Below are 9,172 nucleotides of genomic sequence, written 5' to 3'. Positions count from 1 at the left end.
AGTAACAGAGGATGTATTATAAATGGTGCAAAAATGAGAGAGAGAGAGAGAGAGAGAGAGAGAGAGAGAGAGAGAGAGAGAGATTGTTTGTATGGTGTTTCTACTTTGCATGGAACCAGTGGTTATTCAACAACTGGACCAACGGCTTTACGTGACTTCCGAACCACGTCGAGAGTGAACTTCCATCACAAGAAATACACATCTCTAACTCCTCAATGGAATGCCCGAGTATCGAACTCGCGGCCACCGAGGTGGCACGCTAAGACCATACCGACCACGTCACTGGCAATGCACAGACCCAAAAGCAACTATCCAAGAAACCAGAGTAACATTACAACCTCTAGTTAAACTTACACAAGCTCCCACATCCCTAACGTTACCGGAACCATTTCGCCACAGTCTTTAATCGAAGGGAATAAAAGAAATCAGGTTCTGGAAACTGTGGCATCGTGACACAATAATATGCTAACGCCCGGTAAAACGTGTAGCGCGTATTAATTAGGATAATGATATCCAAACAGAAGAATATGCCCAGATTGAAGCCTTACGAAAAATACCAAGTTCTCTGTTAGTAACAGATGATGTATTCTAAATGAGAGAGAGAGAGAGAGAGAGAGAGAGGAGAGAGAGAGAGAGAGAGCGAGAGAGAGAGTTAATCAGCAGCAATTAGAACTTCGCTACCTTAGCACGGATGACTGCTGTTTTTTTTTTTTTTTTTATCTATGGTTTGAATCAGGGTATGGTTTTAAGAGTCAGCGCCCCAAAAAATATTAAAGAATGCTGAATTTTAGGCACCAATGCATATTGGTCGTTGTATTTACAATGATGTGGTGAATGGGATACATATTCAAGCCATTTAGCCAATACGATATAGGTGCACACAGACACACACACACACACTTATATATATATATATATATATATATATATATATATATATATATATATATATATATATATAATATACATAATAAACTATATATATATATATATATATATATATATATATATATCTTTCAATTATGCCCAACAAAGGAACAAAATTTTTTCTTTTATTTCTCACCCACGCAATCTTCCTGGAGAAGTGAGTATGCTAACCAAAGGCTACGAGGCCCATGTAAGTTAAAGTTAGCTGATAAAAAAATTAAAAATATATAAATTACATGCTTTCCACAGAACGCCAGATTCACTTAAAAGTAAAATTAAAGTTATGACGACAGTTCGCCTTGTATAAATTCTGTAAATGGTACAAACCCAGTTCATGACTAAAATGGACTAAGCAAAATTCAAGTAGAGTAACTCTACCTTTCTCTCTTGGACTAAAACAGCAAACTGAACTGAAATCTGACCATAATGGCACTGCGTCTGTCAGTAGACGAGCCGTAACATGTCTTGACACATTTGCAAGTATTTGCATCAGGACTATTGTGGTGTATTGAGCAACTTAGGCATTGTACAAAATGAGTTACTTTACATGCCATGGTGTGATCTGATCTCGCGGAGACAGTATCGAATTTTTTTTCTTTCTTTTTTTTTTCTTTTTTCGCAAGGAACCCGTATCAAAATTGTAACCCCCTCGATCCAGGAATTGGTTAAATGTTAGTTCTCGTGACGAGACCTCATTTTTTCCCTTCACTTTTAATCTTTTTTTATTTATTTATTGTTTTTACAAGATCAAACGAGACAATGCCAGGGTTTCTAAAGTCGTTTGTTCACCTAAGGTCGTGTTACCTCGAAGTAACTCTATGACGAGAATTTCCTTTTTGCTAAACAAAGAGCGCTGTTTTACGAGGTCCAGTAACTTTTTTTTTTTTTTCTCTGCCCATCCTTTTTCTACTGCTCAGCCCTTCATCTTCTCCTCCTCCTCCCCCACCTTGGAATTCCTCCACCTCTTTTTCCACACACTCCTCCACCTCTCCCACCTCGTCATCCCGTTCGCTGTCTGGCCTGTAAATTCGCCATCATTACCTACAGCAACATTTAAGTAAAACAATGCAAAGAATGAGCGTGAGTCATCAGAGAAAGATAAGCCAAAAGAGAGAGTAGAGATGAGCGAGAGAGAGAGAGAAAGAGAGAGAGAGAGAGAGAGACCATCATCCCATCCCTAAAAGGCGCAACAGAAGACGATTAAGCTTTAACATATTCTGGAAGACCTCTTTGCTATGCATTCCTGCAGCACATCAAATTTAGCTAATAAAAAAATTCCTTCCTTCCTTCCGCAACTTTTGGCATCCTACATTCGCATTAGCTAAAAAAAAAGAAAAAAAATTAAAAAACAAAAGCCCTTCCAAGAGAGCCTTCCAGAAAAGGAAGTCTTGGGTCCTTTCCCTTGCATTCCTGAAGCTCCGCGGATGATTAGCTAGACCTGGAAAGAAGCTTGATATGATGTTCTACACTTCGCAAACCGATGCCAACATCTTCCTGGTCCTTCAAAGCACCTCATTTATGATTCCCCATGCTGTGAGAATGAAGTTCCCTCAAGTATCTCAAAGAAAATGTTGGTTTTGTCAATTTTTTTTTTTCTTTTGGGGGTGGGGATGTGATATAGCCGGTTTATATTGCATATGTTTAAATGGCAACCACTCTAAAGGAGTTCCGAAATGAGGGATACGATAAGCCCAAAATGTAAATCACAACTTACTATGCAAGGCAGAAACATGAAAAGTGAATAGGTGTGTTTTTGTGGTAGTCCAGTAGGGTCGATCTTACAAGACAAGTACATTTCAAATCAAGCACTTTTCCATAAACCAGCTTTTTTTCGAGTTTGATTTATTATATTCTGACGCCACAATAATTTTCAGAACGACATTCACGAGTTACTTTATCAATATTGAAAATGTTTACTTTTGTGTACAACTGCACAATCAACGTGCACACACATAACATGTGTGCTTCCGTTAAGTACACTGATGACATAATTATTATTTCAGAATTCTTCTGACGCACAACAAAGTAATTATATTATATTTAGACGGAAACTAAAGAATGGTCTCAAAGGGTGTGCCCTCACTACAGTAGAACATATAAACAGATGTCCACAACTTATTACATACATGTCACAAACATGTCGAAAACACGCCAACAACCGTGAATGGAAAACAGATCTCTGGCAAATGTTGGATAACCAATGTTCATCCTAAGTAATTCTAGACAATACCTCCACATGGACTGCAAGGAACGTTCCCGTGAATACGAAAGCCACTGGGATTGGGGCGTCAAATGTATTTCGCCGTGTTTAGTACTAGCCCCCTGAAGAAGTTGATTGCAGTCGACTCACGGAATATAATGGTAAATTCTTAATAAGTAACCCAAATACTATAGGAGACTGTAATTTCCAAAGAAATGCCCGACGCAGAGTTATTACCTAGATCTACCTCAGCCTACAGTAAGATGCACAAGAGATAAGTTACCGACTTGTGTTTATAACATACTCAGGGTGACCATTTATATGACTTGCGAGAGGGGAACAAAGGTATATAGTAAGCCCATGCTCACTTGCACTTATGTTGAGTCGTTATAAATTCAGAAGTTTATTACATAAGTATATTCAGTTACAGGTGATGATAAATGAGAAAGTCTATCAATCAGTGTTTTTATTCAGACATTATCGCTGACATTTTAAGGTCTGTCAATTAGTGTTTTTATTCAGACATTATTGATGATATTTTAAACAGAAAATTATTCTTTAAATTTTAAGGAAAATTGCAGACATTATTTAAAAACAAAAACAAAAAATCTTACATCATTCTTTGGCGTATTTTTCGCTTGATTTGATCTTTACGAAGTATATTCAGTAACAGGAAATGATAAATTAGGTTTATCAATGACATTGTTTTTATTCAGACGTTATTTATTGCAGACATTTTAAACAAAAATTAGTCTCTAATTTATAAGGACAATCGTAGTAAACTACATAAAAAAAAAGAAAGCTGAAAGGGTGACATTAGGGCGTCCCCCCAAGACAGCAGTTTTTGGGGATAAAGAATTAAAAAAAAGAGTGACTGTCCCCCTCAAAGGGGGACGTATGGTCACCTAAACATACTTTATCGCATTCTGGACTAGGGTAGCCATTCGTGCTGTAAAATAGATTCGTTCTGTATTGTTGTATGAGATGTTGCGTGTATTGAATCAATACAGACAGCCATTTGTTCTGTATTTGGATGCCTGAACATCATTCTTTTAAGTTACATGACCGATATCCATAGTCTATTTCCCTCCCGATTCACTGAAAGTTTGTACGATTCTACTTTTCAATAGCTGTTGTAGTCTAGCAGTGGAAATAAATCCTGCATTTTATTCTGTCTAGCACTTAAGGAATAAAATAAACTTGATGTATAAATACATACACAGACACACAGATACACACACACACACACACACACACACACACACCACACACACACACACACATATATATATAGATAAATATATATATATATATATATATATATATATGTATATATATTTCATTGTCTGTCACAGCATGTCATTTAGTTTTAAATTTCTATAGACTTCACAGATAAACTGTGTCACTTCACAGATAACTGACAACTTGAGAAGTGATCCACCAGTCCTCATTAAATATGAAACATGTCTCCCTCAGACTCATGTTAGCTCGCCATAACTTTTCCTCCTTGTACAATTATGTTCTTTATTTTTCTGAGCTCGAGGTGGCAACCCTAGTGCGGACGTGCCCTAAGGTCTCTAAATTAGAATTCTCTATTTTCATTATTCTTCGATAACACTTATTCTTAAGGAAAAGCTGAAAATCTATCGTAAAGATACAGTGCTCCACTAACCATTTATAAATGTAACACTGAGTCTATTGGGTATATTCCTGCGCAATATTGCACTGACTATAAAAGGCTCTAAAACGTGAAAGGAGCACGAACAGGACAGTGAGAAACTATCTTATTGCTAAATTTATCTGTCAATATTTTGTAGAACATTTTATCGAGACTTAAACAGCAAAACCGTAGATCGTTACACCTTAATCAAACCAAAATTATTAAATGAAAAAGAATACTTTATGTTACAAAACTAAGGAGAAAACAGTGACGCCAGCAGCATATTTTCCAAGAAAGGACAAATCTTGTATGTATGTGATGTATGTATGTAATGTTATGTATGTATGTAGTATGTATTGTATATGTATGATGTATGTATGTATGTATGTATGTATGTATGTATTGTAATATATATATATATAATATATATATATATATCTATATATATATATAATATTATATATATATATATATTATATTGGAAGAACTTCGATGCCCGTAATTCAAATGAAGCAAAATGTGATAAAGAAAATATACAATGTTGCATTGACTTTCTTTCAATAGTTCCATATACTGCTCAGCTGAATTCAAATATTTCTGGAAAGAACAACGCAATTACATACTGTATACCCTAATGATTGTACCTTTAAGGTGATGTAGTTAAATGTAATAAATGTAATAAATGTAATAAATGTAATATATATATATATATATATAATTTTTTCCAAGGATTTCAGGGTGTACGGGAGAAAACGTGTGGTGGGTATGCATTACGCATAGCCGAGACTTGCTAAAGACAAAAATGCTGACACCTTAATAACAAATTGCACCAGAACTACCTTTCGGTTCTCAACAAGTGTTTCGAAACTGCAACCAACCAGTCAATAATTACCACGTACCTAATTTACTATCTTAGTGTCAACAAAGGCGCAATGGGAATTAAAGAAAAGAGCATAAAACTTTGTGACTTGCACTTTCCCACATGGCTGGCTGATCCAGCAAGTTCGGACATCAAACCGGGACGTTTGCCAGATAGGCTAGCGTCGTATATGGATGAAATTTTAGCAAATTTAAAGTCATTTTGTCCTTTCCCAATCTTTTGTTACATGAAAAATATTGATTAAATAATAGAGATACTAATGAATAAAAACTATAGATAAATTAGAAGCAAAAATCTATTATGTAAGCTTAGGTCATGGGAATCATTCGAATTCTCTTAACTTGGTGATGGTTACTTGAACAAGACCATTCAAGAAATCAACTGTACTAACAAGCTATTACAAGCAACGGTAAACTCTTCCAGTACAAACATTCCAGTAATAATATAAAATAAATAATGATAAAACGTTCAAAGCATGGTCGCTAGTCGCTAAAGAAAAAAAAGGGGTCTTTCCTAGGCGACGTGACCAGAGGTTTAGGTGAGAATTTAAGTTGGCTAGTTATGACAATTTTCGCATGGATTTTATGTTAACGACAACTGAAGTATTAAGCTAGCTTTCAGGGAGGAGCCTGAATGCATACGTAAGTATATACGACTTTTTTCTCTCTTCCTGACTGTCATATACGCAAAAAATAAATTAAAAAAAAAAAATATTCCATAGTACTAGCCTATTGTTTCTATATGAACGAACTGACTGCCCAAACCGCTAGGCCTATGACTTATAGACACTCGCCGTAACTCTAAGCTTGATGTACATTTTGCAAAATATGCAACTTTTTACAGGCAATCACCAAGAAATAGCAAATATGATCCAATAAAACACGACAACAGCCACTGTACCACGAAAAAAAAAATGGCGTTTCTAACAGCTAGCCATTAACCTACATTCACATTTCAGCACGTAAACTGACCTGTAATCTGGAGCTTTTCTGAGATTTATTTTAAATTCACGCACTTCAGATTCACGATTCAATGAAAAACAAGAAATGAATGAGCCAATGAATCAATGGTTAATATTGTAACACTCACCAAGTCCCGAGGAAGCGCACACTACCGACGGGAGCTGATGGACAGCAATTTTCGCCACAGGTATCGATGGGAAAAACGCGGTTATTTATACTTTCCCGGAATTTTCCTCCTTCGTGCTTGTGGTGACGAGTTCCCCATAATCTCCAGATATAATGCACAGACACTGGACAGGTGCAATATGCGACCAGCAGCAAAATTACGCGGATAAAGTTCTTATCATCGGTTCACAGCCTAAGGGGTACTTGGTTTCTAAGCGTTCTAGCCCTCCTCAATAATTACCCGAGAAACAAAACCTGCCGAAGTTGCCACTTGGGTGCCTTTCTCGAACTCTTGCAGGATATATCTCTTTATTTTAGATCTGTTATCCCAACATTTGTATCCATCAACTTTTGTACTTGGTATTTATTATTTCATCGGGCAGGCGAATTCAACGATTGTTTCTAGAAATGAAGACATCAGAGATAGTAAAAAGTAGTTGGCAACTCACGTTCATGGTCCCGCTGACTGCTTGGCTCTTCTTGTAAACCTTGGATGGAGGTCTCTACTGTGATTAATGGATACTTATTTAGTTATTTTCCTATTGTATGTGGCTTAAAAAGTTACTACGCAAAGTCGTTTTTACAATATTTGTGATAAGAGAGGAAATGTTTAATTAAATGTGTGTGTTTATGTAAAGCTATTGAGATGTGAAAGGCTTCTAATCCCAAGGTAGAGTTATATTATTGATGATAAAAATGCACATGGGACGGCGTCAAATAATTTGCTAAACTGGAGAGGCGAAGTTGCCGATTGCAGAGTAAAGTAATATTGAGCATGGTCACTACCAGTTTAGGTACCCTCACTTGAGGCTTAGTGCTAGCACCTCACTGCCCAGCAGATTAAAATCGAATAGGTAAAGGAGAATACGTACTATTTGAAATGGAATAATATAGCGTGTGTTTTAGACACATACAGTTACTGAAATGATTTCGTTATTCATTTTTGTGATAGTTACAGTGATAGAAACTTCAGTCAGAGGTTTCGAAACTTTGATCAAAAGGTGGAAACCTCAGTCAGTTTTAGAGACAATGTGCTAAGACGTAAGTTTCCTTATGTCGTAACTTTGTAAGCTTTAGTCAGAGGACTGAAAGCTTCAATGCAAGTGCCGGGAATTTCAGCTAAGTAGCTAGAAACTTCGTTGAAAGTGCTAGAACATCAGCCAAGGTGCTGGAAAGTCATTTAAGGTTCTGGAAACTTCCATTAAAGAGCTGTAACTTTAACCAAAGTGCAGGGAACTCAGTCCAGATACTGGAAACTTCAGTCAAGGTGACGACACTGAAAAGGCGCTGGAAACTTCACCGCAGTCACTGCTTATTTGACTGAATTGAATGTATGTTTTGACGTGTCTTCATAGAGCCAAGGTATCTTTTGATTCAATGCGGTCAAAATATGCTTTAAAGCATTTCAAAAAATTACGTATGGTTTGTAGACAAATTATATGCCTTTTTGTAAATCAAAAGCTAAAAGCCTCAGCTATTATTTTTATTATTATCATCTTTATTGCTGTTGTAAACAATAAGACCACTTACTTGCAAAGCAAGTCCTCCCAAAGTGTATGTGTGTGTGTGTGAGTGTGTCTTAATGTGTGTACTTTGAACTAACAACCAGAATGTGCACAAGTATCCCTGTCACAAATCAAGGAACAATACACAAACAACGCTACAAGTAGGCTACAGCTAAGGGTTAAATATATTTCCTTGAGAAGCTGAAGCACGGCCTTCACTTCGCCACCGATCCTAGCTTAAACCTGTGATGGCATATAGCCACGCGTCTTATTCACTCAAAACCTTCTGAAGGACAGGCGTCATTGTGACCCAACTTTGTGGGTTAAATGGATCAAGTAAAAAATGCCCCGAAGTTTCTTGGGCCCAATTGAGTTTTCTGTACAGCATATAATCTAGGCCACCAAAAATGGATCTATCTTTCGGTTCGGTGGTTTCGGTATAATTCTGTATAAGCCGCGGCCCACGAAACTTTAACCACGGCCCTGTGGTGGGCTGCCCTATAACGTTGTCAGACGCACAATTAAGGTTGGTTAATTTTAACCTTAAATAAAATAAAAACTGTTGAAACTAGAGGCCTGCAATTTGGTATGTTTGATGACTGGAGGGTGGATGATCAACATACCAATTTCCAGCCCTTGAGTCTTGGTAGTTTTTAAGATCTGGTGGAGGACAGATAGAGTGCGGACGGACAGACATGGCCATCTCAATAGTTTTCTTTTAAAGAACACTAGAAAAAAGTCGTTATTCGTAAAAAGCGATAGAACAGGCCACGAATTTTAAAAAGCTTGATCCGTCTCATACTTACGGCTTCTCAGCGACACTTGTCATGTTTTCAAAAGTGACGGTAAAAGTTTAAATTCCATTCTTCCTTT

Source organism: Macrobrachium nipponense, chromosome 23 (genome assembly GCF_015104395.2).
Source record: "Macrobrachium nipponense isolate FS-2020 chromosome 23, ASM1510439v2, whole genome shotgun sequence".
NCBI classification, from domain to species: domain Eukaryota; kingdom Metazoa; phylum Arthropoda; class Malacostraca; order Decapoda; family Palaemonidae; genus Macrobrachium; species Macrobrachium nipponense.
Note: the sequence above shows the minus strand (reverse complement) of the source record.